Source organism: Thunnus albacares, chromosome 10, assembly GCF_914725855.1.
Source record: "Thunnus albacares chromosome 10, fThuAlb1.1, whole genome shotgun sequence".
NCBI classification, from domain to species: domain Eukaryota; kingdom Metazoa; phylum Chordata; class Actinopteri; order Scombriformes; family Scombridae; genus Thunnus; species Thunnus albacares.
In genome coordinates, this window is record NC_058115.1 from 7065116 (window position 1) to 7090718 (window position 25603).

Here is a 25603-nt window from a genome sequence, read left to right on the forward strand (position 1 = left end):
TGTATATCATACTGACATATAATCCCCAAAACAAGAATCATAAAGATACAAAGTAGCCTATGCATGGGTTGGAATTTGATGACCTGGGAATGAGAATGGGTCTTTTCAGTCCTAACCCTAACCCTAACCCTAACCCTAACCCAAGCACCTCAGGCCTTCCTCCAAGCCTTTACTAGATTGTCAGCAGTATTGTAATCTCTGAGGGTGACTCATTCTGGTCACTATTTCCACTAAAAAGAAAAAACAAACAAACAAAAAGCTTCATTTTAAATACTGGGCCCTCAAAGTGCTCTTTGAAACTAGGCCTGGGGTGGCTTGTGTCAATGAAATGAGAAAATTAAAACTGTATATCTACTGAATATATCAAATATCTAGTACAGTCAAACTAGTAATTACACTGCTTCTAGATGATCTATGTTAAGAAAGAGTAAAGACATTGGTTTATTGCAGATATTTTAGCTAAAACAGGGCCATGTCATTCAATCTTGTGTATGTGTGACTCAATGAACCAGCTGCACACAAAAATCTTAATCAGTTTGGAATAAATTCAGTAATTAAAAGTAAATAGCTGATACGCAGTAACAATCATAAAAGTTTTTGTAGCGTAACGCAAAACAGACCGTCTTTGTCTCTGTAGTAATGGTTATTGAGGCTCATGGGTAATGCAGCTGCTTCGTGACTATTTCACGAACTGCCGTGAGACTGGGTTGCATATACACACAATCAAAATAGCAAACAAGTGTGGTGTGGTGGAAATTACCTATAAACACTCAGGAATAACACACACAAAGCATTTGATGATGTAGCTAAGAAATATAATGTACATTACATTTTGGAGAGAGATCTACCTAGTTATAGAGGACAGGAAAGATTAACCACTCGGTCTTTGAACTCAATCCAGTCACTTATAGTTTAAAATAAAATACATATCTTAGTGATTAGCTGTCTGTGATAGTCTGATGCTTTCCTCACAAGCCTCTAGCCTGTCAGAATTATGGCACATATTGCAAACACACCATTATATAAGACTCTTCATTTACGACCTATCAGAGAACAGCATACACCACTAAATCAGGTTTTTCGCTTACTTCTGACCTTGTCCTAGGTCAACGTCCTTTCCTCTGCTTACACTCGGTGGAGCATGAAACTAAAAATGCAACACATATGTACAGTACATGCAGTCTGACAGGTGTCATGACATGTAGTCTCAGCAGTATAGAAATAAGAACAGGACATGAATGATAAATCCATAATGCTTAATGCTACTTTACTTTAAAAGTGTAAACAAAACAGAAAGCACATACGAATGTCTTAAATGCAATAAAACAATATTAAATCAAGAGCACAAGTTAGTAATTTGTGCACACAAATTGTAAATCAAGGGCACAAATGACTAATTGGAGAGCATGAATTATTAAAGTATGTTCACGATTTTTCACCTCCTGGGCACCGTAGAAAATAGCTCTTCCTTCATTAAAATTTCAAAACATTCCCAACTGTTTTTTACAGGCTTACTTGAGTTATCCTCGAATGACATGGAAATCAATTTGGTCTAGCATGCTCCAATTCTCTCATTTCTGCTCAGAGGATCGAAGAATGAGGAGGGATCCCTGAGGAGACTTGAGCGAGGTTACATGAGATCATTCTTCACTGAGTATTTTATCAGAAAAATTTCCCTTATTGGAAATCAGTTGGTGATTGGATACCGCAGCTCAGACTGTTCAGACATGACATCACTACAATACAATTTTTATACCTGCACAATAAGCATCTCAAGTGTCATATTACTCTCAGCGTTTAAATTTAATTGATTTCTTATCTAGTTAAAAATAGTGGATCTGTGTTTACTGTAAGTTTGATTGACCAAGAAACCATAAACCAACTTCTGTCATTAAAAGATTCTTCTTTTAATCTGTGATTTCCACTTTTAAATTACATCATGGACAATATTATACTGAGGGAGTTTTGGAAAGTCTTTGGTTATTCAACAAGAGACTCAATACTGTATATATATATACAGTATTTACACACTTTTCTGAAAACACTAAATAATTTCTACACACCATTAAACATTCTCATCATGAGGTGGATTATTAAATCATGAATTCACAAACAGAATATCAATAAAAGCAGATGCAAATAATTTATAGATATAAAAGACGCGTTGCTGCAATGTTTCATGTGCATTCAGCGTCTGAGCAGTGAAGTCCATTTGAAAACTGGTTGGATGATCTGTATACACTATAAATACAGAATAAATTCAGAATAAGCTCCAGTGTTTCTATAAATGCCATATTTATAGATGTCACTTACATTGTAATAATGGAACAGTTCTTTTTATCTATGGATTTTAGATTGAACTGTGTTTGTCATTTGCTCTTGGATGGTGACAGGTTATGCTGACTATCTTGACACTGACACTGATTGTTGATTGTTCTCCACCTGGTGCTGATGATATACTGGATACTGAGGATGACAGTTTCACCGCTTGTATGATTTTTGAAAATTCCATGACCAAACCATCAGCATGATAAAATGAGAGTTTGCATGAGGAATGAGAATGGAAAATGTAGACTCTTATAAGTTGATTGATTTGTCCCAGCACCCATGTATTACCTTCAGCCAGCCAATAATAAGACAGTAATAGCTAGTTATTTAGGTGTTTCTTTTAATATTCTATCACTTTAATAATCCCATAGAGATCTGGTGTGTTGTTCTCATACTGTGTTAGTGTTATTAAAGCTTTTTTTTTATGAGTGAAAATAAGCACAGTCACTCACTCGACCGTCTGAGTCATTTGCCCTACAAACATCCACCTTGCTTTCAGTTAAAATGAGTGGCAGCTTGTGAGCCTGCTGCTCAGGAAAACAGTCCCTTAAGGCTGACATTAGCTCTCTGTGACAAAATGCAGCCTTCTCATTCATTTGAATGGAGCCCCTCTGGCAACATGGCGGGGGTGCCAATGCAGGGGCGTCTAGCAAAAAAGAACATTCCCCTACTGTTTATCTTGCGATCACCTTGACAAAAGATAAAACAGTTGCTGCTGGGATAACTTCCCAGAGTTGTAAAATCTTGTTTGAGTATTACAAACCACTGTGCATTTTGGTGCCTGATAAGCCTTCAAACGCATTAACATGTTGTGGTGGAAATTTACTGACTGATGGAAATTTACTAAGATGTTGAAGTTGTGTACTGAGAAGCTCAATCTCTGTTCGACCAGGCTTGTTCATGATGCTCATAACTATGTGTTTTCACCAAATATGTGTTTTCATCATGCCCAGCCGAAAGATAGGATGTGTCCTTGAAAGGAATAGTCTTGTATTGGTCTGGATTCTCAGGGTTGTCTTGAGCTGCGAGACTGTCTTGAGACAGCGAGGTTAGAGGGTTAGGTCTGTATAAAGTTGAAGATTTACTGTGAATGCTAAGCGCTCTGTAGGTTCAATTCGAGTGTACACTCTGCTACATGAGCCCAGAATAATCGCTTTCTTGTAAGACAACGGAGACTTGACCAGAGAGTTTCATTTCTTCTACAACACACGCTACTCCAACTTAACCGCCTGGATCTTATTTCACTGTCTGGCTGGTACCTTAAACAACACGCCTCCACCAACGCATTTCTAATGCAGGACTGTTTTCAGTCTGAATCTCTGCTAAGATTTAAGAGGTGTCTCCTCATTCTTCAGTGTTGCTCTTTTGTAGAAAACTTTGATTTGGTGGCTGATTTGTTTTGTGATAGACAACAGCTTATATTGGACTACGTGTTGCTACTGAATAAAATAAATACAAATACAAATGTTTTATCCTTGTAATTACATAATTGTGAACATTATTTTCCATTTATATTTGACAAATAAAAATCTGAATTGTCATTTTAAACTAGGAAGGGAAATGAGGTACTGTGTTTGTAGCTTTGATCTCAATCAGACTGGTCTTTTTGCTGTGAGACAGTATCTACACATCATAGCTGTCAATCACTCATATGCCATTAGCTCATAACTATCAGCAACAGATTCTGTACCTTCAGGCAATCAAAAACACAATGAGAATGTTTCTCAGTGAAGCTTGTTGCTTCTGTTTTGTCGAGGTGATTTCTCTCTGTGAGCTCAAACAGCTCCAGGTGGTCCCTCCATCTTCCCTATGTCTTTGCTGAGACAAGAAGGATGGGAGAGGCTCTTGTTGCTACGTCTATGTGTTGCCATGACACCAGTGCCCTGTTGACCTTTTACTGTAATGACCTTTACACAGTCATACCATTTCCTACAGGGAGATTAGTGGAAGTTAACCAACATCTTCCCAGCTCTGTAGTGAACATCATTTTCCTACACAGTGGGACAAGGCTTACATAGACAACAAAGCAATACACTGTATCTAAAATCAGTTTGTGGAAGCCATTGCAACTACAATGGCAGATTCATTAGTACAGTTAAACATCTACTGTCAGACTGTGCCAGCGTTTTGAGGAGTGTGTTTAGGCTACTGCATGATAAACTCATCCGTCTTAGAAAGCATGAGATCTATCTGATGGTGCCACTCCACTTCATGTTCTCTATATCAGGACACCTCAGTGAGTATATTATCACACTTAGGCCTGTACACTTGCAAAAACAGAGGCTGTGCTCAAATCATCATCATCATCATCATTTAAAAAAAAAAAAAAAAATTTTGCTTGTAGACAGATCACTTTTCAAGAGTCAGAGTTAGCATAACAGTTTGCAAGTAGCAAGTACTGTTGCTATGGATACTTTCAGCTGCTAAATCCTTAATGTTACTCAGTGTAGAAACATGGATTCTCCCAGATAATGTAATGATACTGCAATGACAATCGGTTTTAATTATTTCAACTTGGTTTTAAAGAAATCTGTCAGTTTGTCATGACAGATGGCTCTAAGGTACAACACCCATTTCCCTTAATGATTCCTGATCAATTTTCTTTGTGGAAAAAAAGTAGACCTACGCAGGTTTTCAGCATCAACGCAACCGTTTTATTATTTCTGAGTCTGAATGCAGTGTAGAAACAAATTAGAAAAAAGGCATGCAGCAGGCTGGAGCAATTGATTCTACTCAGAGAAGGGATAGTTTGGAGACCACCCTCAAGTTCCCTCAGTGTTACTGTACTGTATTGCAGCATGGTGAGACAGTGGCCTTTCAGCTAGCCCGTTAGGCCCAGATGGTAACAGCTGATGGTTCACTGTTCCGAGCCTTGTCTATGGAGAAAGTAAATGAACCAGGGGTGGATGGAATAACTCCTCCCACTTTAAAAGTCACCTTAGTGGTAACTTAGTCCCCCCTTAGTCACTATGTGTGTCTACACTGTTGGATGGTATTTGATATTTTCAAATAACATTCAACAGTATAGACACACCTAGATATTATGATGGATAATATAAAAGACAAATAGTTTTTAGTCCCTTTTTAAAATAAAGCCTTTCCTTACATGTCAGATATTTGAACCTTAGTACCAAAATATAAATTAATTAACATAAATGAATAAAAGTTAAAAAAATAAAATTCAAATTATATTTTCATTATTTGTATATCTGTATCATATTCAAAGGTATAATCACACAAACCACGACAATCAAATACCAGAATGAGTTCAGATAATACAGGCAACCCCAGAAGACCGCATATATTTATACCTTCGTCTGTCATGGTAACTTGTGCTTACCTTACAATGGTTTAGCTGTTGACCAGTGTCCTGCACTATTTTAACAGGCAACAGTTAACATAGAGTGATGTGACAATGCACTGCTGGATTTGAACGTCACCAAGACCAAGGAGATGGTCAGTGATTTCAGGACGCTCCCTAGGACAGACCAAGTGGTCATACACGGTGAGGAGGTGGATGTTGTGGAACAGTATAAATATCTTGGTATCATCTTTGATAATACCTTGAAGTTTGAGCAAAACACAGAAGCCATAATCAAGAAAGCACACCAACGTCAATACTTCCCCAGGAAACTGAATTCATCCAGTGTCCAAAAACACATTCTACAAACCTTCAACAGTTCCTTCATCCAGAGTATTCTGTGTTTCTCCTTCATTTGCTGATTTCCATCCCTCACAGTCAAAAATAGAAACCGTCTCCAAAATATAGTGAACACCTGTTCCAAAATCACTGGAGTGCCGCTCCAAAGCTTACCTCATTCTATAAGCAGTAGGTCAGGGCAAAGGCCCATGACATCATGGGGGATAATACCCATGTCCTTCACCCCCAGTTCCAGGTGTTTGCTATCGGGTGTTGCCAATGCCTCCCCAGGGGCTCTACCGAGCGGCACAGAGCATCGTTCATTCTGGAAGCCATCCGCCTGATGAACAAGGAACTGAAGGACAACTCTATGCTCTGTGCTCTATCTGAAGTTTGGCACATTAAATACTTAAATGCCTATCTACCATGTGGACTATTTCCTTATTTATTTATTTTTATGTTTATTTTATTATGACTTTTATTATTTTCTTTTAATGCAATCATTGGGCTCCATCAGCCCAACATAGTCCCAAACAGCTCTTTAGCTTTTTGTCTGTGCATATGTCTGTTTCCTGTCTGTTTTTACTTATGCCCAAAATCGAATTGCCTTCATGGATAAATAAAGTTGTATTGAATCGAATTGAATTGAACAGTCAGCCAGTCAGAGACAAGCATTTTTGGTGGCTATGGTACAAAGCTTGATAACGTCATGAGCTTTGGTCCCACTTTGATTGACTTGGTTGTTTCGACAATTGGGGGACACAGCCATTCAGGCCTGACCTTTTTAAATCGACCAGATGTGATTCAGAAGTCTGAAAGTATGTCATCAAAAAGTAGTCTGATGGATATGTTCAAATGAATCATCTGTCCATCAGTACAAGCTATTAACTGGGTTTGGTGAACTGTGACCGCATCAACTTAAGAAAATCAGACAAAAACATGTTCTGGTAATGACTGACCTGTACATGTATTTCTAAAAAGGTGCAATTTTGGGTATTCAGAAATGTGTCTGAACTCTGAGCCCTGAGAAATCGTGACACACTGATACTGAGTCACACACACATACACACACACACACACACGCACACACACTGATGCAGCTTGGTTTGTGGAGGCTATAAACAGAGACATTATTTCAAATTCAGTCAAATCTTTCGGTGTTGCATCTGGTATGCGTGTTGATGAACAGGGCTTACAATATCCCTTTTGTTGCTGTTGTAATTGCAATAGCAGGAACAACACACACACACACACACACACACACACACGCACATATACACACACACACCAACACAGATGATGTCATTCACCCACACTTACACACCGTACACCCTGGAATTAACACCTGCAAGTGCACATGCTCACACACAAATGTGCACCCTTGCTCACCCTTAAGTGCATACACACACACACACACACACAAATCAACAACAGCTACATAGACAAAGCCATTCTTCTTGGCTCCAAACTGACATCAACCTGAATCATCGACGCTCCGGGTGTGTTTCGTTCACGACGGCATGCAGAGCACATGAGAGGAAGGACGAGGATAGCAATCATCCCGATTAGTTGAACAGTAGATTCACAAAGTGCTCGACACCTACGGGGCGACATGAGGAGCAGGGAGGAAGATGGGGGTGAGAGTCCTGTCTTGTCTTGAGTTTCTCTCTGATGCAAGTTCTAAATACTCTCAGCCAGGCGTGAAAGGCAAGAAGAAGAAATGTGTGTGTGGAGGGCTTGTTTTACAGTGATGTTTCACCACCTGGTGCAGGGAGAGAGGAATAAAAAAAGAAAATAGGAGTAAGAGGTAATTCTCAGGTGAAAAATGACAGGGAAATGAGGCAGAAAAAGGACAATGCAGAGAAAAAATAACATGAAGCTTGAAAATAAGATGTTCCACTCCACACAGGAACAACACACACACAGACACACACACACACACACACAGATCTGTAGCTAAAGTTGTCATCCTGCTGGTCATCACATCCCTAATTCAGAGGGACAAAACAGGTCAGGACATTTGTACACTCGCCCACAGATGTAGCTTGACTTGTCAGGCTGTGATGTACGTCTGCTGATCATAACACAACTTATCCAGAGGAAAAAAGCAGGTGAAAACACACACACACATGCACACACACATACATGTATGCAGAAAGAATATGAGATGAGTGGGAAATGAGACACTGACATGACCAGCTTTTCCAATACAAACATTTGTGTTCTGAATATATTATGAATGTCACCCTTCTACTAACAATCAATCAATCACCTCTACTAGCTTCTGTTATGTTCTGTCACGTCATTAATTTATCATTATTGTGTCCTTATGTAATGCTGGAGATTATTTTCAGGTCGATGATCTGTGACAAATTAGGATGATAGTTGATGTTTAACCCAGAGTTTTCCTGAAGCAACATTTGTATTTCCTGGCAGGAATGTAAGCAGTACAACCTGAATCAATATTTGTCCCCTTTCCCATGAATTGTGATTAATTTTGCGCACACATCTTACCTCAAACTGGGTAATTCATTTATAAATGTAGTAACCTGTTCAAACACCTTCACGGTAGTTAAAAATTTCCAGTACAATGTTTCTAAATAACCCATTTAAAAAGAAATTGTGTGAAAAGATTACTAGAAGGATTATGGGGGATGGGGTTACATGGGTCATATTCTATTTCACATCTACAAATATAATTCTTGCCGGCAAATCAGGACCAGCTTTTTTTTTTGTTATTTTGTTAAAAAACAAAAAGTGAAAAGGAAATAAAACATCTGTCCCAAGTGTAATGCCTTATTATTACAAGTGTATTATTAGTGTTGAAATCTTGAGAAACTTTTAAGTGTATACACTCAATTTTGTAGACCTATTTATTGTAACTCAGAATTTTTAAATCTGTTTTTTTTTGGCACATGGATTTTTGTATGTCAGCTATGTGCAGAATTCTGACATGGTGGATTAAATCTGTGCTCTCAAAGCCTCACCCACCATCATGCACCATGCACAATTTTAGCTAATCAGAGGTGGAAGAAATAATTTCTGGATCAGTTTAATCATTAGAACAAATGCAGGTAGTCTAAAGAATGTCATCTGAATTTCCACATTAAGACAGCACGACACTGCACACACTTGTCTCTGATTACATAACTTTTTGATCTTTTAATCACCCAGAGTATGAAGAAGGTCCTCTATTCAAATTTACATGTTTTATTATTTACTGTTGATGAGACATTACAAGACTTAAATAGTGAGTAAACTTCAATAGTGAGTATGCACAATCACATGAAGCATTCACACTAATTCAGAATCAAAGGAAATATATTTACTATCTGCAGTTTGCAAATTCTTTCATTCTCACTGATGGTGACCTGCTTGATCCATAGTAAGGCCGTTGTTGAACATTATTTTGTGTCATGTTTGATCCAGATTTTGTACTCCTCTTCACCATGTAACCTAATGACCACACCCTCATGTTGAGAAGCAGAACAAAGTGTTTTTATTTTTAGTTTTATGGCTCATTTCTGTAGAAAGTCATTTTTGTCACTACAATAAAAATCATTTTCTCTGATCATTTTATTCACTTTTTGACAGGTTTTGCTTTGCAACTTTTAAAAGATCATACATTTCTTACCAGAAATGCAAATCACCCCACCAGATCCTTCCACACTGTTGTGATGATGAGCTACATGCAGCTGTATCTTCTTCAGTGAGATTTTGGCTGTTGGATGCCCCCCTCCTGTCACCAACCTGTCTCTCCAATTTATTGCCAACTTATGTTTGGCTGTCTTTCTTACATCATTAAATCTCTCTCTGCATTGGACTACAGTTCTTGAGAGGCCAGACCAACTATTCACCAAATTAGTTATGTCTTTTCAAGCCAATTTAACATCCTCTGGCCTTGGTGGCTTGTTTGCAGTGCCATATATTCACTCCTGGCGATTCTGCACTTCCTGCACAAAGACATCAGACAAAAATTGGGCATAAGCACTCCATCGAGTGCCCTTACATCACTACATTGAATGCCCTTGCACAGCACACTTTTTTCAAAGATTACTGACAAACACTGCTACCCACTACAGCTGTAATTTGTTTTAAACCTAAATGTACTCTATGAACTATAAATAATCTATTGATTCGGACATCTTGACTTTAAATGCAGTTAGTTTTGGGTTTCTAACATCCAAAAAAACTGTATTTTGCTATTTATCTTAAAAATGACATGATTCACAATCAATCAATTTGCACTGGCTAATGAGTTTTGGAAGAGACATACTTGCTGCACAGATGTCTACTGGCAAAGTTGGTACGAATATATCTCTTGAATAACCTGTGTGAACTTATTGTCTAGTTAGTAACTGAGCAAGCTGGCAGCTAGCTAGCTTGGAGAGATATTGTGATGTTTCTGCCCAGCACCACGTATGTTGTGAGGACAAGCAGATGAACATCACTGTGCCACTTTCTGATGTGACCTAGGTTGATGGCTGGGTGTACAAAGAGTAAGACTTTGCAACGGAAGACGACAGGTTTTGTTTTGTCTCATCAAATTCGCAGTGACTTTTTCAACATTTAATTACTGATACTGTGATCTTCCTTAACTTGAACTAGGTGTTTTAGTTTTATAAGTAATACACAAAGTCATATTTTCATAGAAACAAGTGTCTATTTTGCTATTTTCTCCGTCAATTAAAACAGTAATTCAACCCTTACCCAGTTGATGATAGTTGCTCTACAGGCTGCAGGGTCAAGCCAGTGGTGCCCAGGTTTTTAAAGTTTCTCAGCAGCAAATAGCACTGTGTGTGAAATCAGAGCCTCAAACTTCTAGAAAAGCCAATAAAAAGCTACAACACACTACTGGCCATGCGGTTTGATTGATGAGGTTGCTGCTCAGAAACACCACAGCAATGAGAGCCTAAAACCCAAAGTGGAGATAAACAGAGTAAATTCATGGATTTCCCTTTTTATAGCGAAAAAGTTAAGTCTGTCAAACGTGTTCAGTTGCCATGTTGGTTGTCCCACTTTCAACACAACCTTTAGTCACAGAGCAATGATTTTCTCTCCAATTAAAGTCAGTGAAAAATTTGATAGCCTTCACTTTCTGTCTTCCTTATTTCCACTCCTCCCGCTTTCCTGTTCCGTTCTCCCTCAATCTTTATCTCTCCTTGCTCGCTGTCCTTCCTCCTCTGCAAACTAATTATCTCTATCTATCAGAAACTCACAGATTGGTGTCTACCATGCTGAGAGAGAAAGAGTAAAAAAGAATTTTAAATGAGGAAAAAACAAAACAAGAAAGCTGCCTATAAGAGAGAGGGTGATATCTCCTAAGAAAATGAGAGCAATAAAGAGGGAGTAAAGTGGAGAAGTCAGAAAAGTGACAGTTAATGTAAATGAGACAGATCGTGAATCAGCATGCAGCTGGCTTCTGCAAATCTCAACTCCTCCTCTATCTGTCTCCAATGTGATAATTATGTCTGTCTGTGTACTTCTGTATCCACTAATTTTCTTTCCTTCCTTCACTCCCTCACTTTCACCAATCCTCTTAACAGTGATTATCCATCATTTAACCTGTCTCACACTTTCTCACTTATGTTTTTTTCCATTTGTCTCTCTGAAGCTTCTTTGTCTCTCTTTCTTCTTCTCTTCATTCGTCTTTTTTTCCTCCTCTCCATTTTCCACCATGTGCCTCCTCCTCTGTGTCATATTTTCTCCCTGCTGAATGAGCCAACGGGGAGAAAGCAGAGAACAAGACACTCTGTACTCTTCGTCCTACCCTGGAAGTCATAATGAAACTTTAATCTGCGGTGTTTGCTTAAAGGTACAGTCAGCGATTCTAATCCAATACAATTTTTGTCAAATTCAGTGAATATCTGTGTGTGTGTGTGTGTGTGTGTGTGTGTGTGTGCACAGGACGGGGGGAAGTCATCAGAGCAGCTGTCTGTGTGAGGACATGACAGTATCCCATCTCCAGCACCCGTTGAATGATGGGGGAGAGCTGATGAACTGGTGAGAGAGAGGCTGTGACCATTTCACGAAGAAAGCGTTTTCTCGCAAAACAGATTTTATTAAATGTATCAATCCAAACTGAATCCAAGACTGTCTCACGGAGACTGTCCCGCATTTTTTTATGCTCCGAGTTTCTGTTGCATTTAGTGAAGTGTAATCTGAACAGGCAACTGTTTAAATCACACAAATATCACACCTATGTATATGTGTTTTGAACTTATTAACTGTATCTATTGATCAATAAATACAAACACTGTCGATTTCTTCCTGTGGAGCCGACATGCAAACTAAACTAAACTGAATGCAGGTCGAGTGAGAAGTGGGGAGGAAGCAGAAAGGCGGAGAGTGTGGATGGACTGTTGTGCTCACGAGCCAAATTTTTTTTCTGCTCTTGATAAAGTGCGAGAGGAACAGAAGTGACTCTACAGCTGATGCATCACTCTGGATTCCACCAAATTCCTCTTTTGGTCGTTGCCTTGGCAATGCCCGTCCATGAATTTAGGGGGCGGAACTTCTGAAGGAGCATGGAGGGAGGGGGGTATTTGTTTGGGTGATTCGTTCAAATATCAACAATCTCTCTCCAGAATGACTGACTCTACCTTTAACTGCAGATTTAGGTGTAAGAAGGATGATCAAAATGTATTCTCTATCCCTGGGGATGCACACCAGGTCTGAGTGCACAAAGTGTGACAGAAACTGAGATGTAGATATCCCACACAAGTTTGTGAAATTAGAGGCAACCGCTTCCTGTTGGACTTACGTAAAAAACATTGGATGGTCATTCAGAGATTATGAGCAACAACAAACACAAACACACAAAAACAAACACAGACAGCAAAAATAGTCCAGCTATCAAATCTGCAAAGAAAAAAAAAAGTTAACTATGAGCACGTCTTGAGTAGTGAATGCTGCGACTACCAGAATGTATCCCCCTGCCACAGCTCAGCGAGGAACTTCATTCCACGTAAAACAAAAAGAGGGATTTTCTTCTAAACAGACTGTAAATTTGGAAGACACCGACTCGATTTAGCTAACTTAGACTACTGAAACTTGAAACCTGAGCTTAAGAATGCAATTTTGCACAGAACAAGTGCCGTGGATTTTGTCCCCCATTTCTTACAGTGTGGTCATGTTCCAAGAAAATATCTTCAGGGCGAGTGTGGAGACAGAGTAGCAATTGTTACAGCGACCAAGGCCCATTACCACATACATACTGGCATGTCAGTATTGTATTCAAACAGCCTTGAAAAAATCTGAACCTATCCTTTAACTATAATTACAAAGCATTTTATGGACTCTGATGAATACCTTTACATCGAAAGGTGAAAAAGAACCTTGTATCTTTTCAAAAGGCAGTGTAATTATTTTCAAATGACCTCATATATTGATGGTTATGTGAGTGTAAAGATGCTTAAGGGCCAACAGCAGCAGACTGTGATTGCAGTGGGCAGCTCCAGTTGTGAACGTGTGTAATCATGTGAGTGTAAAGCAAGGTGTCGGTGAAGAAGAGGAGCTGTGTGCTCAGTGAGCCTTTTCTGAAGCAGGGAAGCTTTTTTAAGTCAAACTTTCAATACTGTTTTGTCTGAGATCTCCCCCCTGCAGGCTGGTGGGTGTGTGAATGATACTATTACCTCCTTCTTTTCCATTTAGATTTAATCTTCTGTCTAGACTTGTTGCATATGGTTTTTGATTTGTGAAAATTGCATTTCTGTCAATATTCTATTATTTTATCTGGACATAATGATAATACTAGTCAGAGAAAACTAGTTGCTATGGTAGGAAAGATAAAAGGACAAGATTTTCTACTTTTGGTTTGAACAGGTTGTACAAGTCATGATGTTTATTCTAGATATGAGGGTACATTTTACTAATGTACTGATAAGTTGATTTTGAATTAAAAGTTCAAACATCAAATGAGGTCATAGACTGACTATTGTGTAGTTCCAGACAGATACAACTCTAGGCCCATGTCCACTTAGGTTTAAGCTTTGGAACATAGATGTGACATTAACAACTAATTAACAGTTGTTAATACCTGAATAACAGCAGTAGTGGGTGAATAAATTCAGCGGCATTTCCCTTTAAAAGAGGGTTTCTTATTTAGATGTAATTCTGAAAGCATGACATTTGAAAGTGTGAAAAAACCTTAACTTTAATCTTTCAGAGTCTTTACTGGAAATGCTGTAACACAATTCAATTGTAACACTTAAAGGTGCAGTATGTAGGATTTAGTGGCATCTAGCAGTGAGGTTTCAGCCAACTGAATACTTCTCCCCTTCCCCTCCCCTTACAAGCATGTAGGAGAACCTATGGTGGCTGTGAAACTCTTGAAAAACACGAAGGGCCCTCTCTAGTCTACACTAGGCTACTGTAGATGGCGGTGCAACATGACGGGCTGGAAGAGGACTCAATCAATCAATCAATCAACCAATCGATCTTCCCGTGGAGCTGACATGTAAACTATTTTGTTTCAGTAAATTTCTGCTGTCAGTCAGCCTGGCGAAGGCTTTTGTTTGTCTGGCCGCTGTCCTCTCAGCTCTCCAGGAGCTGCAGCTGACAGACGGCTGCTTCTGTGGACAGAGATGCTGAATGCAGGTCGAGTGAGAAGTGGGGAGGCTGCAGAGAAGAGGAGAGTGTTGATGGACTGTTGTGCTCACCTGAGAGAAAATTTTTTTTCTGTTCGTGATAAAGTGTGAGAGGAACAGAAGTGACTCGACAGTAGGGGTGTGCCCGAATACAAATATGTTATTCAGCAAAGCAGAAATAGTGGGGTTTTTACTAATATTTGTTTCGTACAAATATTTTAAAAATTATTTTTTTGGGGGAAGAAAAAAAAACCAATGTCAAATACCAGCGTGCAGGTTGGTTACATCGCTATCTCAGTCTCTCTCCTCTGCTCCACTGTTACGTCTATCAGCAGATCTCAATGAGGGGAGTCACATCAACCTGCTACATGATGCACATTTCCTTATTTGGACATCACTCCCGGAGTTGGGGGTGTTCTGTGTCTGTGTTATGGGTGTATAAATAGGTAGAGGTTTGTCTGAAATGAGACAATGAGTGTAGTTTTAGCTCAGTAGTCAGCACAGTCGTCTATGATCTAGGAGACTCCAGTTAGAGACTCAATATGGGGACCTCCTTCGTAAGGTAGTTTATTCATAAACACTTATTGTAACACTTTAATTTTCTAAAATTAAAAGCATAATATGAACAAAAAAAAAATTGTCCACTTTTATTCAAATATAAATACAGGGCTCTCTGCACATCGCTAGTCCATAGCAACATCAAAAATGTGCAGTGCTGCTATCCAACATTATTTAGCGCCAGGTGTGAAGAGCAGGAATTTCCCAGGTGTCTCTGCTTTAACTAGCACTATTTCTAAATCACCTTTGGACACCACTGATATCGGGTTCATGATCACTTTCCTTACCGCTGTCGCCAAGTGCTTGCTCATGGGGGAATTGTTGGGTCTCTGTGCATTAAAGAGTATGGTCTTGACCTGCTCTATGTGAAAAGTGCCTTGAGATGACTTCTGTTGTGATATGGCGCTATATAAATAAAAATTGATTGAGGATGTTGCCGTTCATTTTTGGTACAAGTCTAATACATACAGAAGCCCTGAAAGGGACAGTTGCCTGGCCATGTACTTGACAAGTTTACTTGAACAACAAGATACGATTAGCAGAGGATGGTTTCGATCCATCGACCTCTGGGTTATGGGCCCAGCACGCTTCCGCTGCGCCACTCTGCTTTACATAATGCATCTAGGGCTTTCACCCACATTTCCCTGATTTCAAACCAATCTCAGAGGACCTGGAGACTTTCCTTAAATCAAGTGGACCTCCCAAAAGGAGGACCAGATTGGCAACTGCTCTTCCTATGCAAATCAACTTGGAAGCAATGCAACAAAGTGGAAATGTTTCAATCTGAAAATACTGATGGAAAAGCACTGCGTAGGTGCACATTCCGGTTTAAGAGTTCATCAGCTTCCCTTTAATGGTATGCACAGTCAAGACCTTTCTCTGAATTTTAAGTGACTTTTCCCATCTTCTCCCTGTTATGCGGTGTTTATGGGTAGAAATTCCAACTTCCAAAAGCTGAAGGCTACAGTGGTGGATTTTTAACCCACACTAATAGAGACTTCACATAACCTGAGACAACACTTTAGTCAGCAAAGATTATTTTCAATGGTTAACTGGACAGTGAAGTACAAACACTTGACTGGCAGCGGTGGGATTCGAACCCACGCCTCCTGAGAGACTGGAGCCTTAATCCAGCGCCTTAGACCGCTCGGCCACACTACCTGACAAGGGGGGTTGTTTGGCAGCTACCGTCAAAGATCTGTCAGGTACTTTGCAATGGAAACCATGTAGTCACGGCCTGCAACGGCACATATTGCATCACCTGCTTGCAGCGTAAGTATGGTGTCCACTACAGCAGCAAAGGGTCGGGACATCTCTGTTGAGCAATTTGCGGCATATGGTGTGTGTTTGTTTGAACACTTGCTCATATGGGCATGCATGGATAAGAGGGAGACTGTATGGAGCCTTCCTGATTGAAAACACTGACAATTAGGAGAGGATGGTTCCCCATGGACCCCTGGGTTATGGGCCCAGCACGCTTCCCCTGCGCCGCTCTGCTCCGCGTTGCTGCTATTAGAGCTTGCGCCACATTCTGTGATTCCAAACCAATTTCTTATCTGTAAATGCCTTGGGAGTTTATGCAAAATCAATTGGACTTGCAAAACACAGTAGCTTGTCATAATAACTCACCTGCTTTAATCAAGTGTCTGATGAAGAAGCACAGAATGGGAGCACAGTGAAATTCCAGAAGTCATTGCCTTCCTATTCCGGGAATGCATAGTTAAGCCATAACGTGAGAAGATTGTTGGAATTTTTACTGAGCTCCATTCTGAAGATCTTTCGCACCTTCCTGCCTTGGTTCCCAGTCTATAGAAAGAAACGCCAAGTACCAGGAGCTGAATGTGGCAGTGGTGGGATCTGAACCCACGCCTCCATAGAGACTGGAGCCTAAATCCAGTGTTTCAAACCACTTGGCCACACTACCTGAAAAATCAATCAAATTCTTAACTGTCAGTGTCCATAGTGACATCAACAATATACAGTGCTGCTATCCAACATTACTAAGCACCAAGTGTGAAGAGCAGGAATTCCCCAGGTGTCTCTTCTTTGACCAGCACTATTTCTAAATCATGAAAACTCAAATGTTCAACTTTGGACACCATTGATATCAGGTTCATGATCACCAGAGGATGTTGCCGGGCAATTTTGGCACAAGTCTAATACATACAGAGGCCCTGAAAGGGACAGTTTAATTATCTTTGACTGGCCATGTATTTGACAGGTTTACTTGAACAAAGGACAAAATGTCTTGACTGGCAGCAGTGGGACTGCATAAGATGAAGACTGCATGGAGCCTTACTGGATGTCAAAAGGTACAATTAGCAGAGGATGGTTTCGATCCATCGACCTCTGGGTTATGGGCCCAGCACTCTTCCGCTGCGCCACTCTGCTCTACATAAATACAACAAGGGCTTTCACCCACATTTCCCTGATTTCAAACCAATCTCAGAGGACCTGGAGACTTTCGTTAAATCAAGTTGACCTCCCAAAAGGAGGACCAGATTGGCAACTGCTCTTCCTATGCAAATCAACTTGGAAGCAATGCACCAAAGTGAAAATGTTTCAATCTCAAATATAACCTTGTCATAACGTGAATTCTTTCATTCTGAAAATGATGAAAAAGCACTGAGTAGGTGCACATTTTGCTTTAAGAATTCATCAGCTTCCCTGTGATGGTATGCACAGTCAAGCACTTACTAAGAGCTTTCTTGGAATTTTAAGTGACTTCTCCCATCTTCTCTCTGTTATGCGGCGTTTATGGGTAGAAATTCCAACTTCCAAGAGCTGAAGGCTACAGTGGTGGATTTTTAACCCACACTAATAGAGACTTCACATAACCTGAGACAACACTTTCAGTCAGCAAAGATTATTTTCAATGGTTAACTGGACAGTGAAGTACAAACAGTTGACTGGCAGCGGTGGGATTCGAACCCACGCCTCCTGAGAGACTGGAGCCTTAATCCAGCGCCTTAGACCGCTCGGCCACACTACCTGACAAGGGGGATTGTTTGGCAGCTACCGTCAAAGATCTGTCAGGTACTTCGCAATGAAAACCATGTAGCCATGGCCTGCAACAGCACATATTGCATCAGCTGCTTGCAACAGAACTATGGTGTCCACTAAAACAGCAAAGCGGTTGGACATCTCTGTTGAGCAATTTGTCAATGTCCATAGTAGGTGTGTGCAAATACCCAAATACAAATATGTATTCGGCATTGCACAAACAGTGTTTTTTTTTTTATGAATATTTGTTTCATACAAATATTTTAAAAATTATTTGTTTTTGGGAAGATAAAAAAACCACGTCAAATACCAGTGTGCAGGTCGGTTACATCGCTATCTCAGTCTCTCTCCTCTGCTCCACTGTTACGTCTATCAGCAGGTCTCAATGAGGGAAGTCACATCAAGCTGCTACATTTCCTTATTTGGAAATCATTCCCAGAGTTGGGGGTTTTCCCCAGAGATAAAGCTGAGCTATTAACACAACCGAAGTGCTCTCAAGGGACTCTCCATAACCTGTTGTTCCCCTTCTCCTTTCCACAGTTAGGTTGTAAAAAATAGGCAATACATGAAAAGTGCAAAGCAATAATTTCCTATGAAGTTCTTCCCTACACATTACATGGTGTGCTGTGTCTGTGTTATGGGCGTATCAATAGGTGGAGGTTTGTCTGCAATGAGACAATGAGTGAAGTTTTAGCTCAGTAGTCTGCACAGTCGTCTATGATCTGGGAGACTCCAGTTAGAGACTCGATGTGGGGAACTCCTTTGTAAGGTAGTTTATTCATAAACACTTATTGTAACACTTTAATTTTCTAAAATTAAAAGCATAATAAAAACAAAAACAGGATTTTTAAGTTTCTTTCCACTTTTATTCAAATACAAATACAAATCATTTTGCTGCCTCAACAAATATATATACAAATACTGGGCCTGCACATCCCTACTCGACAGCTGTCGCATCACTCTGGATTCCTCTATATTTCTTTTTTGGTCGTTGACTTGACAATGCATGTCCATGACTTGGGGGGCGGAGCTTCTGAAGGAGCTTGAAGGGAGGGGTGTATTTGTTTGGATTTTTAGTTGAAATATCAACAATATTTCTCCAGAATGACTGACTCTACCTTTAAGAACATGAGTATGTGTTGTAATCTGTGATTTGTGTGAAACGGCGTCACAGAATTATTTTTGCATTTCAAACAAACATTGTTTCACAGTGCCTCTAAAAACTATCCAACAAAACTGTGCTCAGATCCCTGTAAAATCACACAGGGAACTGTCACAGTGTCTGTAAATCAGTCCCCTATTCAATAATAATGAGCCAGCTCTAGGATTTGTCTCTAAAAAACCACCTGAGAGTTTTAGCTGTCGGGTTTCTAGCTTTAACAAGAGCTGCGAACAAACTAGAAGATGTTAAAAATTCTCTCCAACTGTGCACAGGCTCACCATCACACATTAACAACTGAATTTTGCGAATTAGAGGAGTCTCAGACTTCGGGCCAGACTTGTGTCATTCACCAGCTGTCCTTGATTGCAAAAATCAAATGTTTATCATATTTTTTCATGACTAAAACACATTTGAATCCTAAATCCCCTGCACAGAGCAATGTGATTTTTGTTCCAAGCCCAAATTTAAACTATTTTATCCAGAACTATAATAAATACCGTAGTGTCTGTCAGCTGCTGAGAATGAGGAGCTTTAATCTTTCTCTTTCCTTTTTTTATTTTCCCAGGCAATCCAGGAATTCAGATTTGTGATATTTGGGAGTCACCTTTCAATTATCCACAATAACTATTGACAGGCCTTGAAATCAAAACATGGGAAACGTATATCGTGAAAACAACTCAGTTTTATCAAGTCCCAAGTTTCCTCTCAAGTGTGAGGAAATAGAAGATTGTCTGCAGGAAATATGACAGCCATAAAAATATACCCATATAGCCATAAAAGTGTTCAATATCTGAGTGTTATTTAGTCATGCTGTCATGCACAGTGCTTGTGTATGTGCATATGCATGTTGAGCCCCTGTGCAAACCTTGATGCAAACATCACTTACCCGTTTTTGCATCTTTGCTTATACACAACTTGTATGCACCAGTTTGTGTGTGTGTGTATGTGTTAGTGTATTGCTAGTGGTCTCCTTATGTGCATTTGTGTGCGGGTGAGGTGATGGAAGAGATAGTGGACAGGCAATGGTGTGAATAAGCTCTCTGTGTCACTTCAACTAAACAGTCAAAAAACTCTGTGTAAAGTAATAAAGTTAACTATGACAGGAGAGGAGAAGAAGTGACAAGAGGAGGAAAGAATGGGGGTAAAGTGAGGGGGCATAGGAGAAGATTTGAGAGGAAGAGAAAAGAAGGAGGAAGAAGAGACGGGGTTGGAAATGAAGGAGAGGATGGGGGAAGATAAAACTGGGGAGGAGACTATAGATTTTAGGAAAGAAAGAGGAAAAAGGAGGGGAGTTGAAGAGAGGATTTGGGAAGAGAGAGGGAGGAAGGGGGCTGATCAGAGAGGAGGACTGTGAAGAGGGGGGAGCACAGAAGAGGAAATAAGGAAAGAAAGCTGAGAAAAGGTGAGTTGAGGAGACAAAATAAAAAGGACAAGGCAGGAAGTGTGACATGCAGTGTTTTGCTTGTGTCAGTGTGCGTGTGTGTGTGTGTGTGTGTGTGTGCGTGTGTGTGATGAGGGGAAAGGTTGACAGGCCTATGATGTCATCAGGTGACATTTAGTTGACAGGGGCTATGCAACAGATGGGGCAGCGGGACAAGAATCAAAGTGTATGTTTGTGTGTGTGTGTGTCTTTACCTTGTACCAATGTGTGTTCATGTCTGTCTACATCAGTGTGTGTGTGTGTGTGTGTGTTGAGCACAGGGACACCTTTGGTTTCAGAAGTGATGTGACGCTAATTGGTCCAAAAGGTTACTGGGTTCAAGTAACACGTTCATCATGTGGGCGTCAGAGCAGCCCACAATCATGGTTAAAGTTTTCAGGCTATGCCGGCTTCTCAGTGATGTGAACTCTTCTTCTTCTTCTGCTTCTTTTTAGGAGTCGACCCTTTGGGGTTTCTTCTTTGGACAGAATGAGGAGTTCAACAAAATAATTCATGTATTCTGTGTCAGGGGTAGATTTATATTATATTTTTTTATATTATTTCTGTATACTATTTCCATTGTTCACTACTTGTAACACTACTTTTTTATTCCACTACATTTATCTGACATCTCCACCTGTCAATTGGCTGCTTCATTAAAATGCTGCTTACATATTAATTCATCAAGTATAATAATCCAATAGTTTAGTTTTTAACAGAGTGAAAGGGGCCATCCTGCATTGCAAGTACTTTTGATACTTTCAGTACATTTTGCTAAAAATATTCATGTAATTTGTTTAAGTAATTTTAGATTGTAATATTGTCAGTGTAGCCTGCACACTGACTACATATCACTAATTTATTTAAATAGCCAATGTTTAAATCCAAATTTGATTCTTCTTCGCTAGGTCAAACTGTTCTACCACATGTCTGACAGGCTTTAACCAAAGTCCTTTTGGTTAAAGTTTTGCAAATTCTGTGTTTGGTTTGAATTCATTGTATTCTTTTTTCCACAGTGGCAGCACAATGCAGTCAGCAGCATGAGGCCTTCAGAGGACGACTGCAGGGAAGCACTCAGCATGATTTCATGGTTGCACTTTTCTCTGCCTTGTTACCGCCCTTATTCTGTGATGTAATACAATGTGCTTGAGAGTAACACTTGTTACATAAGAATAGTACACAGAAGTTGAAGAATAATTTGGTTGATTAATTCTTTGGTCATAATTTTGATAATAACATTTTACTCCAAGTTAATTGCTAAAAATTGCGTACATCCAATGGTTCAAGGAACATGAGCAGCCAGACAATCATAAAGGTTTTAAACAGTGATGAAAGAAGTGCTAAGATCCTTTAATTAAGTAAAAGTACATTTACATTTACATTTTATCCAAAGTGATTTACAAGCGAGGTACATTGAAGTACACAAGTATTAACAACAAAATGTACTTAAAATATCAAAAGTAAAGGCACTCATTATGGCCCCTTTCAGAGTGTAATGTCATTATATGTTTTATATTAATGGATTTCTTTTGCTGGCACATTAACATGTAAATTCTATCTTAATGTCTTAAAGGAGTAGTTCAACATTTTGGGAAATACACGTGCTAAGCTAAACTAAGCTAAGCTAAGCTAAGATAGGCTAAAATAAGCTAAGCAGCTACTGGCTGTAACTTCATAATTACCAAACAGGCATGAAAGTGGTATCAAACCTTTCATTGAACCAGAAAGCAACTAAGTGTATTTCCCAAAATATTGAAATATTAATGCTACTTTAACTAAATTATATGATATTGAGTCGTTTAATCTATAACAAATCAGCCTATTTTATGATATTATTATAGACTTTGTGTATAAAATATAAAAGCAGGGTTACTAAACAAACTGTCTGTTGTAAACATCCGTCACAGTTTACAGACCAGCTTTATGGTTTAACTTTGACCAGCTGCACTTACCATTATTGTGCTTGCACTAAGTTTCCTGTGATGTAAGTGGTGTCAGGCAGTGACGCATTACTTTGTAACTTGTAACGTCATTACTTTTTTTCTGTAATTAATAGTGTAAGGGATAGCATTATGAAATTCAGTTATTACATTACAGTTAATAATCCCAGTAACACGCTGGTACTTTGACAAATTGGCGATCAACTCATTTTTTTTGATGGAGGTTGATATCGGTTTGGTCTCTGTGCTAGCTTGATGTGGGAGCTAGAGGTGTGAGGACACGTAATGTAACTAATTTTTTGGTTTGGTTTTTTGCTGTTGAGTAATTAGTAAAGTAATGTGATTACTTTTAAAGGAGTCATACATAATGTGTAAATGATTCAATTTTTCAAGTAACATTCCCAGCACTGGAAATAAAGGACTATTACAGAGATTTCTGGTGTTCTCACTTTTGCTTTTACCTTCACATAGTGGTTTGAAAATTTGGCTCAACTGTTGGCTTCTTCACAAGCTGTCTGAGCATCTAACTGCACACTAGATCTCTGCAGTTACTTCAGTAAATACAGTGCCATCATACCTGATCGAAGTGATGGCTAAAACTATCCGAGCTGTAATAAACCAGAATTATTACCTTAAAGGGATAATACTGTGGGTCTCCACATCTTCACAAATTCAGGAAAAAGTGGGCTTAAAACCATTCCTTTAAAACACTGAAGTAGAGTAAATCCAACACTAAAGCTGAAATCATACTTTCCGCTTCTGCAAGTACACAAGGGTCCACTAGGTCCACATGACATAAATTTCATCATCAGAGAATGTGGACATCCACGTATCTCCAATTTTTTATGAATGGATGGACAGTCTGTGTGGCCACTACACTGTCTTCCTGTAGATACTGATCTACTGCACGTATGTAGAACGCATCCTCCAAGCAGACTCCAGGAAGTAGTATAAACAGAACTACTACGCAACCGTGATGTCCGCTGCTGTCAGTGTACGCATCTGCTCCGGAGAATATCTGTGGCATTTGGCACCATATCACAACACAATAAATCTACAAGACATTCATTGCATGCAGTGTGATGTGAGGTAAAGATTTCATGAGCTATTTTCATATTTCATGCTCTGTTTTATTTTCAGTTTACACTTGAGGCCTAGATTTATTAATAGACTATTGTCTATGTATATGTACAAATGACTTGAGTGTGTGTCCTTACTAAAGCGTAATTTATTCATCAGTCACTTTCTTGAAATAACTGCATGTAAAATGGTTTCAGTCTATACACACATACAGCGGAAAAGAATGTGTGACAATACATAAGGTCTCTCTGTCTCTCTCCCAGATGCTACCTTACATATTCACGTCTTTGGGGTATTAAAAAAAAACATTCATGTTTCCTTGTTTCTCTCTTGTTTTGTCTCAGTGTATCTGCTCGCTGTGAGGAGGAGACAGCTCAATGGTTTGGAAACAGGCTAAAATGATCCCCCAGGGTGATTAGAGGATAAAATACTGGAAAATACTGTAATGTATGCTACTGGGGGACACATTTTGAAATGCACTGAGCTGCAGTTTTATTAGAGTAACTGTAATGAAAGTCTATCTCAAAATGAATGTCACAGTGGAACACATTATAATAAAACCATATAGTACAGCCCTCCACTCATACATTTCTGTCTGCTTTGCTATGAAAGGGCTACCAAGCAGCAACTGCAGATACATGAAATGTTTTTTTTTTTCCTTTTGAAAGACATCTGATCGACATTTCCATTTACTATTTTAGTGCTAAATAAAATGATTGGATGAGATTTCCTGTTTACAAGCTCTGCAGTGTGTAATCACACAGAAAAGCTATGACATCAAACAAATCTAGCACTCCCCCTGCAATCAAACCTTTGACAAAGATGAACCTGTGCTGAGTGCTCAGTGTCATTATTGCTTTAATGCTGTGTTTTATACTGAGGCACTGGTTATTTTCTATGCCAGGCCACACAATGCATTATTGTGCTAATACCACTTACAGTACCAAAGGCAAATTAGGAAGAGGAGGCTGAAACATAAATATTGTTTCTATGGTTACCTGCAGTCCACATAATATACCATACTTAGCACACTGATTTACAACGGTTATCAAGGCCGTTTCTTACTATACACGGACGACACATGTGTGTCGAGCCCCGAAACTGCTAGGGGTCCCCGTTACGCCAACATATATTTTTTTCTCCTCAAATATAAATTTATACTTTTGGTAACCAAGCGTCCTCATGCGTTGATCTACAACACATTATTAAAGCTCATAATGGCTAAAATAAAATGTATGTGTATATCAAAGAGCAATTTTTATTCCAAGAGCTCTTTGCCTTACAAGCAAACCAATTTCAAGATTCTCACAAATTCCACTTTTATCTTGATCTTGCTAGTGTCACTTTATACTTAATTTTATATTTATTCTTGTTCATAAATGTAGAATTTAAAACATTCAAAACATTGTATGTGTATGTGTTTTTAAGTCATTCTATTGGTTCATTATTTATAATTTGCAAACAAGATTTTGAATAGGTCACCAAAAAACAGCCCTGATGGTGGTTAAACTGTTGAGTGGAACTTTATTTGTCTTATCACAATGTGCAATTTTAATGGACTCCCTGCCAGCCAATCAGAAAAAAGGTGGCCATGCTATATTTGCTATATTTGTGAAAGAACACATCTACAACAGAGTGTTGACAACAGCACACGTAAAAACTTTCATCAGCTGGATCCAGTTTATATGAAAATACTACAGTGTTACATCAGTTAGTAATGTGCAGTAGTGCTGAATCTATACTTATATGTGATGTATGTTGGAGATGATTCATTTAAAGCCGCCCTAATCAATATTTTCATATAAACAATGGATCAAATGACTGCATGTAATGTGAAATGGTGTTGCTTGTTGGATGTGAACACTTTAGCAACATTTAGCAGCT

At 39.2% G+C, this 25603-nt stretch overlaps 2 non-coding genes across 2 annotated transcripts; both read right to left on the reverse strand.

The window, feature by feature from the left end:
- Nucleotides 1–16193: 16193 nt before the first annotated feature.
- trnal-aag lies at nt 16194–16275 on the reverse strand. Its single transcript has one exon. It is a non-coding gene; the product is annotated as a tRNA-Leu (tRNA).
- Nucleotides 16276–18024: 1749 nt separating this feature from the next.
- trnal-aag lies at nt 18025–18106 on the reverse strand. Its single transcript has one exon. It is a non-coding gene; the product is annotated as a tRNA-Leu (tRNA).
- Between the last annotated feature and the right edge of the window lie 7497 nt (nt 18107–25603).